This window comes from Podarcis pityusensis (genome assembly GCF_964106645.2).
Source record: "Podarcis pityusensis genome assembly, chromosome: 3".
NCBI lineage: Eukaryota > Metazoa > Chordata > Lepidosauria > Squamata > Lacertidae > Podarcis > Podarcis pityusensis.
This window is the reverse complement of record NC_138026.1, coordinates 52123527-52140636: the sequence shown is the minus strand read 5'-3', so window position 1 is coordinate 52140636 and position 17110 is coordinate 52123527. Positions and strand designations below refer to the sequence as shown.

At 45.0% G+C, this 17110-nt stretch overlaps 1 long non-coding RNA gene across 1 annotated transcript; it reads left to right on the top strand.

The window, feature by feature from the left end:
* The first annotated feature begins 6630 nt into the window (after positions 1-6630).
* Positions 6631-16823, top strand: LOC308474322. Its single transcript, XR_013984657.1, has 5 exons — positions 6631-7200; positions 8267-8368; positions 11755-11924; positions 13083-13199; positions 15312-16823. It is a non-coding gene; the product is annotated as an uncharacterized lncRNA (long non-coding RNA).
* Positions 16824-17110: the final 287 nt, after the last annotated feature.

The window sequence follows — 17110 nt, the reverse complement described above, 5'->3', positions numbered from 1 at the left end:
GTGTTTTATACCATACACTATCTACAAATTCACTCTTTCAACCTTAACATTCACCATCGTAATCTTAACTGAAAAACAGAACAAGCTAGCATGTTTGGGTATCAGGTATTTTCCCCCCCTATAAAAACACACTGGAGAGCGTTATTGTTGTTTAGCAACAATGTAAAAAATACTTGCAAAAAGTATTCAAACGTCTGCTATTTTGAAGATATTCAAACCCTGCTAGACCCACTTGTTTTGTCATTTAGCTATTTTTAAAAGTATTTTTATACCGCCTGTCAGGGAACTGCCATCGGAAGGAAGGGAGGTGAAAGGGCTCACACAAGTTGGGAGAGACTCAGCAGCTGAAGAGGGAACCAGTAGGGGGAGAGGAGGTGAGCCGAGGGAAAGTGAGCTGGAGGGATGGCTCAGAGACACTTCCAGCGAAAACAGTGGGGAGGTTTCAGGACCTCCTGTAGGGACACCCACTCCTCGCCGGAAACTGTCACGCAGAGAGTCCAGAAGACGTGTTTCCGTTAAGGAGCTTTTATGTTGGAAGCGATTCCGAAAGCAACCACTGTCGGAATGTGCTAGTGACTAGAGGAGCCATGTCTGAGGGGCTCCGTCACAGACAGAGGTTTGTGGACTTGAACAAACTCTGAGGGGATACGATTTTACGCACAAGCAGCTCATCATCCCATCACAGCATTCCGACAGTCTTTGAAAGCAGCTTGTGCAGGAGAAGGCATCATGAGCAACCCAGCCGGAACCGGAGAAGCAGGAGCTGGAGCGGGTCCAAGCCTGGAAGAAAGGTACCGGGTGTTGGAGGTCCAGCTAGCGCTGCAGACGGCGAGGCTTGAGGAGAGGAGGGCTCAGGATGCAGACAAAAAGGGGAAAGCCACCCAGCTCGCCAGAAAGGTACCAGGATTGGTGCAGAAGTTTGGGGGGGAGCCCAAAGACTATCATGCCTTTCGGACAGAGATGCAGTATGCCCTCAATCTGCAGTTTGATGAATTCCCTGACGAGGAATCACGAGTGGCTTTCGTGATTGGGCATCTTGAAAAGGGGGCGAGAGACTGGGTTAGACCCCTGATGGCAGCGAATAGTGACGTCCTAAAGGACACGATGAAGTTCTTTCGCGTCATGGATCTGATGTTTTCCAGCGATATTGAACAGGGAGTGGTGCGCAGACAGTTAATGGCTTGCAAACAGGGGAGCCGATCTGTCCGTGAGTACTGGACTGAGTTCACCATGCTGGTTCACAGATTGGGGTGGGACTTATCGGCGGAACCCATTCAAATTCTATTTGAAGAAGGGCTTTCTTCGGCTGTGAAAGACGAACTTTCCCGGGGCCCCAGGGCGGATTCTATGGACCAGCTGACCAAATCTGCGCTGACCATAGGAGCGCGCCAGGAGGCGAGAGCATTGGAGAGGCGGGAAGGGAAGGGGGAACGTTGGAAGGAGTTCCGCATTCCAGACATTCCAGAGCCAACTTTCCCGCCGGCAGAGCCGATGGAAATCGGAACAGCGCGCGCGCGCGCAGTTTCAAAGCCCAGTGAGGGGGGAAAGAAGGAGGGAAAAGGCACCCGGAAATGCTATCTCTGCCAACAGCCAGGTCACTTTGCCAGAGTCTGCCCCCAGAGGAAGGAATGGCAAGGGATGGTGGGAGCTGTGGAGGGAAGAGAGGAAGAAATACCGGAGCAAGTAAAAGCCAACGCCTGGCTGCCACCGTCGGGGCACAGCAGCCAGGCCAAAGAGCAGTGAAAGTGCCCACGCCAGAACCTCCTAAACCCGCCCTAGTGATAGAAGTGGCGCTAGAGCTGCCAAACGGACACCCTCTAAAGATAAAGGCGCTGTTGGACTCAGGCAGCTCCTGCAATTTCATGAGCAAAGAGTTTGCAGCTGAACACCAGATACAGACGATCCCTTTAAGCAACCCCCTGCAGGTGACCACGATCGATGGCAGGGAGCTGTTGGGAGGAGAAGTCAGCTTGCAGACTGTCCCAATGATAATGAAGGTGGCAAGGCACACCGAACTGATAGCGTTTAATGTGGCCACCTTGGGAGGAGCTCCCATTATATTGGGGATGAGCTGGCTAGCGTTACATGATCCGCTGGTGGGCTGGCATCAGAGAGTGGTTTCTTTTGGTTCAGCACATTGCTTAGAACATTGCAAAGAGGGAAAGGGTTTGGCAGGGGCCCAAGCCACCCTAGCAGGGACTGAAGTAACGGAGAACGTGAAGGTACCACGACAATACGCAGATCTCCGCGACGTCTTCAGCGAAAGGGAAGCTGACCAACTACCCCCGCATAGACCCTTTGACTGTCAAATCAATTTACTCCCTGGGGCACAGCTCCCTGTAGGCAAGCTGTACGCCATGTCAGACAGAGAGATGCAGGAGCTAAGGGAGTTCATTGACAAGAACCTGAAGAGAGGGTTCATCAGAGAGTCCAGGGCGGTGGGGGGCAGCCCAGTGTTTTTTGTGGATAAAAAAAACACGGACAAGCCGAGGCTGGTGTGTGACTTCAGGGCCTTGAACGCAGTGTCAGAACCAGTGGCCTTCCCTACGCCCAGGATTGACGACATTTTGACAAGGGTGCGGAAGGGAAAGATTTTCACAAAGCTGAACCTAAGGGGGGCGTACAACCTGATACGAATAAGGAAGGGGGATGAATGGAAAACCACCATGTTCACCCCTTTAGGGGCATTTGAATATCTCGTTATGCCCTTCGGCCTACAAGCAGGCTCCGCGTGCTTTCAATCGTTTATGAACCACGTCCTGGGGCCTTTGCTTTACAAGAATTGTGTGGCCTTCTTAGACGACGTGTTGGTGTATTCTGAGAATGAGGAGCAGCATGTGAGAGACGTCAGAGAAGTATTGAGCAGGCTGCAAGCCAACCAGCTGTGGGTGAAACTGGAGAAGTGTCAGTTTCATACCAAGGAGGTGGAATTCCTGGGGTATCGCCTGTCAGACAAGGGATTGGCCATGGATCCCGGCAAGGTCCAGGCGGTGCTGGAATGGAAAACACCCAAAACAAGGAAGGATGTGCAGAGGTTCCTAGGATTTGGGAACTTCTATCGTAAGTTCATCCGAAACTTTGCCCACCTGACGGCGCCCATTACGGACTGTCTCAGCAGTAAGAAGAAGTTCGTTTGGACTGAGGAGGCGGAGCGAGCATTTGAGGAACTAAAAAGGGCCTTCGCCTCGGAACAACAACTCCTGCATGTGGATTTACAAAAACCGATGAGAGTGGAAACTGACGCATCAGACAGAGCGATTGGGGCGGTGCTTCTGCAGCCAGGGAAGGAGGAGTCAGAGTGGAGACCGTGTGCCTTTTTTTCGCGAAAGCTGAACAAATCCGAGAGGAACTACACGGTGTATGACCGAGAACTACTAGCCATTCATGAGGTGTTCCGGAGATGGAGGCACCTGCTAATTGGCGCACAACATAAGGTGCAAGTGTGCACTGACCACAAGAACCTAGAGTATTGGAGGACGGCACGAGTGCTCAACCAACGGCAAGTGAGATGGGCCCAGGAGTTCTCCAAATTTAACTTTGAGATTTGTTACGTGCCAGGCCCAGAGAACATTAGGGCGGACGCTCTCTCACGCAAACCTGAATATTTGGAGGGGGAGGGAGCACCCGAAGAGAGACATGTCATTCCAGAGGACCGCTGGGTGTGTGGGGCGGCATTGGTGGGACAAAGAGAACTGGTAGAGGAAACAGAGAATGATGAATACGCCCAGAATAAGCTCAGAGGTCTTAGGGGTGAGGGAGAGGAACCAGGGGGTTTCGAGGAAAGAAATGGAGCTTTGTATTACAAAGGGGCACTGTATATCCCTGAAGGAGACTTAAGGGGGAGGGTACTCAAGCAGTTGCACGACAGCCCCACGGCGGGGCATTTTGGACAACACAAAACCATGTGGTTGGTCACCAGGGAATTTTGGTGGCCTAAGGTGAGGGAAGATGTACGGGAGTATGTAAGAGGGTGCGAGCAATGCCAGCGAGCCAAAGGGGAGAGGCGGGCGCCGGCGGGGCTATTAGAACCCTTACCAACCCCAGAACGACCTTGGGAGGCAGTGTCGATAGATTTTATGACTGATCTGCCGAAGTCCAAGGGGAAAACAGCCATCATGGTGGTGGTAGACCTACTAACAAAGATGTGCCACTTTGTAGCCTGCTCGCATGCAGTCACGGCGGAAGAGACAGCGAAGTTATTTGTAGAACACATTTTTAGGTTGCACGGGGTGCCATTGAGGGTGGTCTCAGACCGAGGAAAACAATTTACTTCCAGGTTCTGGAGGAAGCTCATGAGCTTACTGCAGGTGGAGGTCAACTTTTCGACTGCCCGGCACCCTGAAACCAACGGGCAGGCGGAAAGAGCAAACGGTGTCCTCCAGCAATACCTGAGGTGTTATGTCAATGACAGAGAGAATGACTGGGTAGAAAAGTTGGCGCTGGCGGAATTTGCCTACAACAATGCCGAGAATGTGTCCACAGGGATGAGCCCCTTCTTGGCTAATTATGGGTGTCATCCCAGGGCTTTCCCAGGGGGAGAAGGGGAGAGATGGAGCGTCCCGGCAGCCGAGCATTTTGTAGAAGAAATGGAAGCAATCCATCGTCAGCTCCAACTCAACTTAGAAAGGGCGAAGGAAGAATACAAGAGGCAGGCAGACAAGAACCGAAGGGAAGGTGAAACCATAAGGGTGGGAGATAGGGTGTGGCTGTCAACCCAAGGGTTGCCGTTCAAAGGAGGTTGTAAGAAATTAAGACCCAGGAGATTGGGTCCCTTTGAGGTCATTCAACAGGTCAACCCAGTGGCTTTCAGGCTCCGGTTACCCAACCACATGAAACTGCACCCAGTATTTCACAGGTCGTTACTGTCACCGTATGAGGGGGGACGAGAAGGGATGGCCACTCGGGGACCGGTCATAGAAGAAAGAGAATGCAGCAGCCATGTGGCAGAAATCCTCGACGCCAGGTGGAAGGGGGATCAGGTGGAGTATTTGGTAGCGTGGGAAGGAGAACCGGAGTCAGAAAACACTTGGGTAATGGCAGAAGATATCAATGACGAGGTATTGATAGAAACGTTCCATCAAAGGTTCCCAAGGAAACCTCAGCCTGTGGAGAGGTTCCGGAGGGAATACTTTGGGACCACCGATGAGGAGGAGGAGTTGGAAGGATTCCCGGACTCGGAAGGGGAAGGGGAGATGGACTCTGAGGAGGAGGAGTACTTTGAGACCAGGAACCGCAACAGGTGGAGAGAAGTGTTCGAGACATCGGAAGATGAAGGAAGTTCATTCCGGGGTTTTGCCTCCTCACCGCCCGTAGAGGAGGGGGCGAGAGGGGGTGAAGGGGGCCCTGGAGGGGAGGTGGATGTCAGGGAACTGCCATCGGAAGGAAGGGAGGTGAAAGGGCTCACACAAGTTGGGAGAGACTCAGCAGCTGAAGAGGGAACCAGTAGGGGGAGAGGAGGTGAGCCGAGGGAAAGTGAGCTGGAGGGATGGCTCAGAGACACTTCCAGCGAAAACAGTGGGGAGGTTTCAGGACCTCCTGTAGGGACACCCACTCCTCGCCGGAAACTGTCACGCAGAGAGTCCAGAAGACGTGTTTCCGTTAAGGAGCTTTTATGTTGGAAGCGATTCCGAAAGCAACCACTGTCGGAATCTGCTAGTGACTAGAGGAGCCATGTCTGAGGGGCTCCGTCACAGACAGAGGTTTGTGGACTTGAACAAACTCTGAGGGGATACGATTTTACGCACAAGCAGCTCATCATCCCATCACACCGCCCTCTTGCAAAACATTAAGGTTTCTTTGGCTATGTTTGAAGCAAGAGGAAGAACAAGCAAGTAGTAGGTCCTCTGCATGGGGAAAACGTAGAAATGCTATTGGACGAAAGAGAGAAAGGGGAACTGCTCTACCTCCTCTATTTTTTACATCATAAAATCCTGCATAGATTTTTAAGGATATAGTATATACATATTTGTTCTCTAAAACCCACACAGAAAATGGATGGACTTTAGTCCTGTCATGTGATGAACTGGCCTGAAACTAATTTTGTCCTTGAGTTCATGTCTAGGTATAGCTTCTATTCCTTGCATAGACAAGAGAAAACCATAGGTTAGCATAAAAAAGAGAAAGAAATAGCTACTTTGTCTTAATGTTTTGAAAGAGAACACAAGGTAAGTCAAACAACTGAGTTCAAGGCCAGAGATCATGTCACTGCAGCAATACAAAATTCAATTGGGCACTTGTTGGCCTCCATTCTTCCTCTGGTCAAACAGTGAACTGGTACTCATTATCGAAAGTTTATTCAGATCTATATTGCTATGCATTAAAAAATGGAATAAAGACCATCTATTTTTAACAAGAAAAAATGTTTGGAATTCAATGGTGAATTGAACATAAGGGCTTTGCAGGATTACAGTGGCCTCTTTGTACTTGATGGAAGGCCATTGAAAAATGCAATGGAGAATGAACAGAAGTCCATTTGCTTCTCATTGCAGATAAACCAGAGATTTATCAGGGATGTGATCAATGCCTAGCTTAGTGAGAATAATCCCATTTTTCTTATTCGATACAGCATGCATAATGAATTAATGACTTAAAAACTGCACTTTTACAACTCAAAAAATGGGGGGAATGCATTTAAAGAGAGGGGCATTAAATCCATTCATGATCATAATATTAATGTTGTGTTTGTTACAGGTCTGGTTTTTCTAGGGATGTTTCCTTCATAATCATAAGATATCCAAATGGATTAGAGCAGTACAGAAAATAACTAAAGATGTGGATTCTCATATATTTGGGTTCTGCTCCATCCAGCTGATGTTATTTCGAGGGGGTTGCTCAAGACTTCTGAAGATTAAGCAACAACTCTAGAAACCCAGGGATCCAGCAAATCTGCAGAAACAGAGACAGAGTATAGTGGCATTAAACTGAACCCAAGAATACTTTTTGTTTAGGGAAACCTGGCATGTCAGGAAATGGCGTAGTGGGATGGAGCTGCAAGCTGACCTGTCAATACCGCTGCTTCTGCATCTTACCTGAACAAGTGCTGGGCCAAGCCAAAGCAGCAGAAAAGTTGGCTCTGTATGGATGCATCAGAGGAGGCAAACTGGCGCTCCTGCCAGCACTTCTGCACAATCCGAACATCAGTGTTATTGATGGGTAGTAGCCACCCATGCTGCGGTCTACCATCTCTGTCAAATATAAAAGGTAAAGGTAAAGGACCCCTGACAGTTAAGTCCAATCACAGACAACTCTGGGGTTGCGGCACTCATCTCGCTTTACTGGCCGAGGGAGCCGACATTTGTCCGCAGACAGTTTTTCCAGGTCATGTGGCCAGCATGACTAAGCCGCTTCTGGCGAAACCAGAGCAGCACAAGGAAACACCGTTTACCTTCCTGCTGGAGTGGTACCTATTTATCTACTTGCATTTTTGGTGTGCTTTCAAACTGCTAGGTTGGCAGGAGCAGGAACCGAGCAATGGGAGCTCACCCCATTGCAGGGATTCGAACCACCAACCTTCTGATCAGCAAGCCCAAGAGGCTCAGTGGTTTAGACCACAGTGCCACCCTGTCAAATATAGTATGCCACTAAGTATCAGTTGCTGAGGAAGATGGCTGGTGCACGCTGGTTTTGTTTGTGGGCTTCCCACAGGAATCTTGTTGGCCACTGTGAGAACAGGATGCTACAGTAGATGGGCCTTTGATCTGATCTAGAATGCTTTTCTTATGCTTCAGTGATATTTGGCTTTCTTATTGCCTGATACAGTTAATTAATATCAAAACCAGCTGTTCTATTTCTCTTTTCTGCTGCAAAGACTCTTAAAGGCTGCTGTCTGTAGCTGGTTTCCTATATTTATTTCTATTGTTTTATACATGTATGTTATATATTTTTATTTTTATTTTAGAAATTGATTTCCTCCCCTTCCCCCCATTCTCACAGCCTATTTATAATGCATGGGGCGACAGAACAACACATAAATAACTTTGCTTATAGAGATCAGCCTTGGATTCTAATTGTTACTTCTTGTTTCCCCATTTAAAAAAAATGTTTATTCCTGTAAATTTCACTATTATGAAATATTCCTGAAATAAAATTGTATACTATATCATATATTGTTAAGCAAATGTCAGATTATAGCATACTGAGAATATCCATAGTTCTCTTCTTCTTTTGTGGAAGACTATCAGTTTTGATGGAAAATGTGGATTGTTTGCATTCTCCCTAAGCCATTTGTAACATGTATTTTTGTTCTTGTTTACCAATTTCCATCTAGTTCCTCCCATACCCTGTGGAACATTCTGCTCCTTCACCCACTAAACAGAGAGAAGCACAAGAAGCTACATATCGTTAATAAATTCTCCATTTCAATACATCAGTAAGCCCTTTTTTATGCCTTAATACAAGAGAGACTGCTTGGGTGGAAACTCTTTACTGCAGTGTATTTTCTTGTTAATGGCTTCAAAGTAATATGAACCGCAGCATGGGCTTAATTCCTGAATGCAGTGCTAAAATAGCCTGGCAGTATTTTAGAGTAAACTTGCTGCATTTAACCAATGGGTCTCTAAGGACTGTAGGGAGTAAAATGTAATACGCTTCTGAAAGGTATAAATCAAGGTCCCTAGTTATATGCTTTCAAATGTGTATTTGACATTGTGTGGGTCAACTGATGCTTAACAGGCAATTTGTAGCTCTGTTAGAAGCTGTGTACATAGTTCCACTTTTCGTCTTCTCAATATTTTGTATTCATAATGAAACTTAGGGTCCCCCCCACCCGGTAAATAAATGGGACTTTAACCTGAAGTGATCCCAACTTCAGTTTAAGGACATGCAAATCCCTCACAAGGTGAAATAGGTTTCTTTTCAGCTCCAGCATTTATACTTCAAATGAAAAACCCACGTAGCCTAGAAAAGATTGCAATGTCTCCCAATTAAGATGTATTTATGGAAGAGAAGGTATTGCGAGTGACTATTAAGTTAGTGGTAAAAATTGTTTGCAGTGATGTCTGATGGGTGAACATTTTTGAGTAATGTTGCTACTGTGGTTTAGGTTGGGGCCAGGATGACACCATGCAGGGCCAGTGCAAGGATAGACAACTAGTTGGCAGGTAGAGTGCCCTCCGCTCCTGGTCTCTTTGGATCCAGAAAGACAAAGCATGTCAAGACTTGCCCACCCTCCCTATGGGATTCACCAGTTGTCCATTAGGCTGAGTGTGTGCTATTCTCACATTCAGCACAAGGGGAACACCTTTTTCCCAGCTTCTGCATGCTGTTAAAGCAGGCAGGGTTGCAATATTTATTGATGGGGTTATTTGGTTGCATGAAACATTACTTGGGTCACAACATGGGTAGGCAAACTAAGGCCCAGAGGCCCAATCACCTTCTAAATCTGGCCCACAGACGGTCCGGGAATCAGCGTGTTTTACATGAGTAGAATGTGTCCTTTTATTTAAAATGCATCTCTGGGTTATTTGTGGGGCATAGGAATTCGTTCATTATTTTTTTCAAAATAATAGTCCAGGCCCCCACAAGGTCTGAGGGACAGTGGACCGGCCCATGGCTGAAAAAGGTTGCTGACCCGTGGATCACAACTTTGGACAAGATACTTCCAGCTGTGCAGCCTGTTACATCCTCTATTGACCTTTGTCCATCCTGGCTGGTTCATGCAAGCTAAGGAGGGTTCACTGGGGGGAACCACGGTATGGGGAACACAGCGTTGCATGATGAGGCAATACTTGGAGGTTGAGATGTGGCCACATCTGGAAAGAAACAACCTGAACCCAGAGATTTATGCCAACTACCATGCAGTCACCAGTACACCTTTTTGGGGTTAGGGTCATTGGCTCAACTGCAGGTCCTCTTGGATCAAACTTGACTCATCCCAGTCTGAGTTCAGGCCCAGTTTTGAGATACAGTGAGCATATCTGACAACTGGATTTCCATTAAATTGATAAAGAATAAAATGGGGAAACCATACCAGTAGAAAACCAGTAGAAAATATACATGGAAATTCAATCAGTAAGAATAGAGAGGAAAGGTAACAGTTTCATCACAAAAAAGGGATCTGGTTTGGTTTTCAGTCATGCTTTGGGGCATGTTCAGGGCAGAAATAAAATAAAATAATGATGAGGTCTTCTGATGAAGAACATTGTGTAACTTGTTTTTACAGTTTATGTCAGACTTGCTAAGACCAGGCAGTGTGCTGACACAGAAGACAAAAACAGTAGTGAAAACAGAAAAAAAATCTGCACGCAGAATGCAGGTCTCATTGTCTGATGCAAAGCTACCCCTCAGTCATTGTGAACTGTTAAGCCCAGTCGCTTGTTTACGTGCTCTCTATTGTTTTCGTATTGGTGTATTATTATTATTTTTAATATGGCAGGCTCACGTAGAATTGATTTAAGCCTGCAGTCTGTGGAACAAGAGAGATGTTGCCTGAATCCTCAGCTTGAAAGCTTCATGCAGTATCAAATTTGGGCCTAGGTGGACGAAAACCCTCCAGGTGTCCCTATTTCCAGGGACAGTCCCAGATTTACAGAAGCCATCTCAGTTTCTGATTTGATCCCATCATGTTCTGTTTTTCCTTAGGACCCCTGTTTTCATTGGAGAAATGCTGGAGGTTATAGATTTATGCAACCCCCCAGCCAGGGAGATAAGATACAACCTTTAGAAGGCAGCCCTGTATAGAGTTTTTTAAAATGTTTAATTTTTTAATGCTTTTTTATGTATGTTGGAAGCTGCCCAGAGTGACTGGGCAACCCAGTCAGATTGGTGGGGTATAAATGTTGTTGTTGTGAAATAGAATGTCCCCATTTTCCTCAGAGAAATGTTGGCGTGTACATGGACTTTGCAGTACTTTGCTCAATCAGGGATCTTCTGAAGATGTTTGTGCATTTGGCAAAAGAACAGAGTAGCTGTCTCTTTCCATGAAGGAAGACAATGGTTCTGGCACACTGTCACAACCTATCTTTAGTTGGGGTTTTGTATTGTTTAAAAACCTATCTTTAGTTGTTTTTAATTGCATGGCTGTAAACCATCTTGAGGCATATGTGAGTGGTGATTCAAACAGTAGCAAAATAATACTAAGACTATTAATAATAATGAATTAGGATGCTATAAAGCTGGCATGGGAACCTCAGGCCTAAGGACCAGACGCAGCCCTCGTGTTCTCCTTATCCAGCCCTGGGGGAGATCTTACTTGGGTAAAATTATCTGCATATAGGAACCCCTTTTGCACCATTGTTGAATGCACAGAGGTTTCGGAAAGTGGAACAGGACAGCAAGCACAAACCTGTTCCCCAATTATTCAATCAATGCTTGCAAGCCATATCTGAAATTGCCTCAGAATGAAGCAAATATTTGATTTTTGGCCCCACTTCATGCATTGTCTGTGTTTTCTACCCAGCCATTTGTATGAAATAGTGTCCTTATGGCTCAGCTGATGCATATGAGCACTGACAGGTGTCCACGTGCTTTGGGTTTCCAACAACCTTGTCTATAGTCCCAATTGGCTTTCCATCCGAGCCATCCTGACTACAATTCCCATCAGCCCTAGCTTGAATGGCCAATGGTAAGGGTTGATGGGAGTTGTAGTCCAGCAACATCCAAAGGGCACCATGTTGGGTAGCTATGATCTATGCAATGAGCAGGGGCCAAGCGCTTTGATCAAGTGTTCAGTCTGCATTGCAACAGGTGCCTTCAAGACATTTTTCTTAATACGATTAACCAGAACATTGATTATATTTTCTCTCCTAATTTTATTAGCATCGCCTTCTGCTCTCTAGCCTCTGAAGAGGAATTCTACTATTTACTGACAAATTCAGCTGATTCAATATCTAACATACTAATGATCCTAAAAATGTTTTCCTGGAAATTGGGCTCCCCTGAGTCCAATACAACTTACATCTTGGAGTGCAGTTATATGGTGTAAAGAGGTAAGACAAATGCAGTCAAAAGCTGTGGGAAGCCAAGTAAGCATTTCAAATGCCTGCTAAGTTATCCTTTGAGGTCTTGCTTCCAAATAGAGAAAAGATGGGCACTCTGACTCTCCTGGGGAAGCTGTTAAAGGCCTGTAGGATGTGATTTATTTGCACAGGTCTGATGAATGGCGTGAAATCAAATGACTTCAGTGAGGAAATGATAAACTATCTGGAGAATAATGCAGCTTGAAACCTAAACATATGTTTATAGTTGCTGTTCTGGGCTGATAGCCAAGAGGGCATTTTGCTTAGCAAGCTGGGTTAATATAAGTCATACTTTCCCAAAAGCAACGCATACAAAACAAAAAGGGCCCCGCATTTAATATAGGGAGTAGACATATATTAGTTTCTCTTGGTTGTGGGAAAGACCAGGTACCAAAGGGTAAATAGCCATACAATTAGAACTTCAGTTCTTAATGCAAAGAAATAAATCAAGTCTATAATAAATAAATTGCTCAAAGGTAACAATTTATTAACACACTAATGTATGTGAAACAATTTGATTGCCTGAAATATACTGTATAAATTATTATTATTTATATTGTAATTCACTAAAAGGCAGTCTTTGCCAAAGTGGTGCCCTCCAGGGTTTTTGGACCACAACTCCCATCAGCCCCAGCCATAAGGGGATTTTGGGTGCTGGTGACCAAGTTGCTGGTTCTGGCCATGAATGGCTGAGTTTGGGGGTTTTTTAAGTTGCTTGCTGACACATGCCTTTACATATTTCACTTATGGGAGTATGGACACTTCAGTCTGTGATTTCTGCATGGAGAAAGCCCCAGTAAAACAACAGAAAGGAAGTGAAAGTTTCTGAGTAACTACTTAATGTGTACAAACAAACAGCATGTTCGGCTATATGCATAAATGATTACAACTCCTTTGAAAGAGTGAATGCGTATCTGCTAAAGCGTGATACAGAAAGTTCTGCCAGTATATTGAAATAAAAATGTAACTGAGATAACGGCTGCCAAAACCCGAGGATTTGTCCATCTTTAACAGTCATGTCCCTGGAATGCTGGTGTCTTGTGCTCTGTGGTCTGGTCAATATACTCCAACCCACGTTTTCCATATATTGTTACAAGTTACACAATCCTGCTATAAATCATTTTTCAGGTCCAGCTGAACGCAGGCCATGAGGGAAGCTGATCACAGACATGCTCTTGCTGCGTCTGGGCCAGCATCCATGGTAGGAATATTTAAACACATGAGCATCTGGGAAGTTTAAGACAGGTAAGAGCTTGCATCGTGTCCTGCGTTACAATTAAATCAGCAGCGTTTTCACTGTATTGGGGAGGATACATTCTGAGTGTTCTCCATTTTTCAAACACAACAATGAATGCAGAAGAACTGTGCACGCTTGCATCTGTAGCTACAGGGAATTGCAGCTGCCATGCCCTGAACTGTGAGCGTGCACAGAAGAAAACATACCACGTTTCAGGGTCTTGGGTCTTGGCTGGTGCCCACAAGGAGGCATTTTGTGTTATTCTACAAAGCATGGCACCCTCAGACTCCTGCTTTCTAAGGAAACGTCCAAATGTAAATTTCCTGGAATGCTTGGCATGGAGTGCCTGGAACTAGTTTAGTGTGTTGCGCTATGTGGGATGCAAGGAACATGGGTCAGTGAAATTGAAGTAGCTGTAGGAGAATGTTTGGTTATTTCAGAAAAGAAGCCCAGCCAACATTGTTGTAAAAAGGAGTCTAGAACAGCAGCATGATTCACAGTCTATAGTTGAAATAGCAGTGTAACAGTGAACTCTGCATCACAAGGGCAATATTTTCCATAGGCCTTACGAAGGGTTTGCGTGTCGAGGTCCCCAAGCCACCCCCCAATAACTCACACATCAATTTTGGTTTGGGTTTTTGGCACAATTTTGGCCACAACTTTATTTAAATACATCCGAGTGAGTGGTTGCTTAGGCATTGGTTCAAACTATCTGTCCTTGCCCAGGGGACAGAACTGACTTCTGGATCCCAGCAAAAGCCAGTGCGGGAAACAAATTTTGGGGAGAAAATGAAGCTGGGCCTCAGTCCCTCACTTCTCCCCTCATGCTCCTGGTGGCTTGCACGGCCCAAGTCCGATGCCAGGGACAAGGACAAAAAGAATGGCAAGCCCCTGGATTCCTTTAACGGAATTCCCTTTCCGCACACCATTGGAGGGGTAGGCACTTACCCCTCCACCAAACAATTTGAACCAATGCCTAACCACCAACCTTACAAGTTGTGACGATTTGCTACGCAGTAGGCAAAACCAAATGGCACCAGCCAATCAGCCAGATGGACAAATTCCTTCCAGGCCCCTGCCTCAAAGCAGACGACCCCATGACAGGCATAGCAAGGTCAAGCGAACAAGCCCCCCCCCCAATACAGCGAGGGTGGGCAGGTGATCCAGTGCAAGCAGCCAAGAGAACACTCAAAGTTGGGCATCCAGTATTTAAAACCTCTGACCCCTCCTTCAAAATTGGCAACAAGCAGTTCTCCCCAGCGACCCAATTAACCAATTCACCGCCTGGGTCCCTCCATAAATCCGCCCAGCAACAATGAGGTGGCTTGTATCCCCCACCACAACACGTGCTCTCTGCTAGGGAGAACATGTTTTTCCATACAATATAAGGAGTTTTAGGAACATGCCTATTGAAAATGGCCCCATGCTTTGTAGGATAATCCTAAATACTACACTGTCACTACAGGCCAAGGGGTGTGGAATGTCACATGGAAGCAGCCCACACCAGCTGTGCTCAGCTCACACTAGATCTGTAGTGTTGGGATTTACATTATAGAAGGCTGAATGTATTGATACGAGTGTGTGCTGCCTTATTTTAGAGGAGTGTATTAATAAAGCAATGTAAAGACAATTTTAATTTGCCTTTTTTTTTGGCGGGGGGGAGGGGGGTAAAATAAGCATTTTTCTTGGTATCTTTAGCTGTTTGAAAGAAACCAAAGTGGGTTTTTCATTGAGGCAATGGTATGACAGGGTCTGGAAAATTGCCTTTGTTGGGAAACTAGCAAAAATGGAAATTTGCAAGAGGGGAAAGAGTGATATTTATCTCTATGTATTAATCCAAGGTTAAGAGATATCTAGCCTCCAGTTTCTCAAATATTCTTGTGGAGAGTTTCCCTCTCATAGATGGAGCTTATTGTTACTTGATGGAATGTTTTAATCATTTGAGCTCGTCTATGCAGATTGCTGTTTTCCCAAGACTTTGTACTTCCTGTTCTTAAAAATAAAGATCATTGGTGGTTGCAATTTTCACAAAATGTTATAAATATAGATACAGAAATGTGTTAAAGTCTTTTCAGCTAACTTTGAAATGGTATGTGTACTTTTGCCAATTTTCCCTACAGACGCTTGCTTGCATCCTCTGAAAATCTCTTCCGAATGACTGGGAGACTGATTGAAACCGGCGAAGTGAAGCTGCTGGAGGAGGAGAAAGTCAGCAAAAACAGCCTCCTCCCTTTTGCACTACTTAAAACTCCTCCATGGGATCAAAAACTTTCTGTGGGTATATGGAGCCTTTCTGTTCATGAAAGTTTATATCTGAATCCAACTCAAGGAATAAAGTCAGACTCAAATCTTACTATAAATGCAATAACTTTTTAGACAGAAGTTTTACTTTTCCTGGAAGTAAGCTACATTGAAAAATTCCTAAACAGACAGACATAGAAAGCTGCTGTAAGAATGTACAGTGGTACCTCGGGTTACAGACGCTTCAGGTTACAGATGCTTCAGGTTACAGACTCCGCTAACCCGGAAAGTAGTACCTCGGGTTAAGAACTTTGCTTCAGGATGAGAACAAAAATCGTGCTCCAGTAGCACAATGGCAGCGGCAGGCCCCATTAGCTAAAGTGGTACCTCAGATTAAGAACAGTTTCAGGTTAAGAACGGACCTCCAGAACGAATTAAGTTCTTAAGCCGAGGTACCACTGTATTCTTTTTTATTATAATAATTTCTATTAATTTTAATACATTTCCAATAAAAGCCACATTGTCACATTACCAAATTACAATCCAATTAAAAAAAAGAGAGCCAATTATTCAAAAACCAAATTAATCCATCTGAAATGACTTACAGTGTACTGGGTTTCAGGTTACAAAGTTATTATTTCTTCCTGCTTTCATAATCTTAATTAATCCAATAACAACATTTCCGGTCTTAATCCTTTGTTGACAGCCACTGGTTTCTTGACCTTCATTTGTAGTTGTATATTTAATAACTTTTATTTCTGCAAGAATATATTCTTAAACTGTAGCAAAGACGACACTCGGTTGATTTAAGCTGTGAATTCAAATTAAGTCTCCTCTAGATCTCTGTTGTTGTGGCTGGAAAGGTGTATGTTAAAAGAATGCTCCCTCAGTTTATGGCTGCATATGCACCATATATTTAAGTGCATGACTTCCCCCAAATAATCCTGGGAACTTTAGTTTGTTAAGGGTGCTGGTAATTGTAGTCCTGTGAGCGGTAAGCTACAGCTCCCATGATTCTTGGGGGAAGCTTGTGTTTGATATGCTTTAAAAGTATTGTGTGCTTTCACTGTGACCTTTAAATACACATAGGAAGAATGAAGTGAGAAAGAAGATTGGGTGAGAAAAAGCCAATTTTATTTTTAAACTATACTCCAAACGTTGCACGCTATCTATCAATCAGCACTTTGTCTCTTAATGAACTTTTACAGCTCAGTTGTGCTTGTCCCACAGTAGTTTCCTTATCAGCCGCCACCTTAATCTGTTTTTCATTCTGCCAGTTATATCGCTTCCTACTTGCATGAAGGCAGATTGTGCTTCACAATCAAGTCAGGCCTCTTTCTGACTCTGCAGTGGAAGCCTTATTGAAAAACTAGACACATTCAACCATTAGGACAAGCCAAACATACTAGGGAGAAGATCGTGTGCACAAGATGAGGCTGCACATTAAATAATATGCTGACTCCTCATATTGAGTCCACCCTCAAAGCACAATACTGTAGATCAAAATTCAGCATCCACATTTCTGGAAATGGTCTTTACAAATCTTCAGGGGTCATAAAGCTTGTAGCAGGATAAAAATATGTAACAAATCAGGTTCCTGGGGGCTGAATCAATAGGCAGATATTTTAATCAAGTTTTATTGTTTCAACTAACATGGTTAATTTACAAGAGATATTAC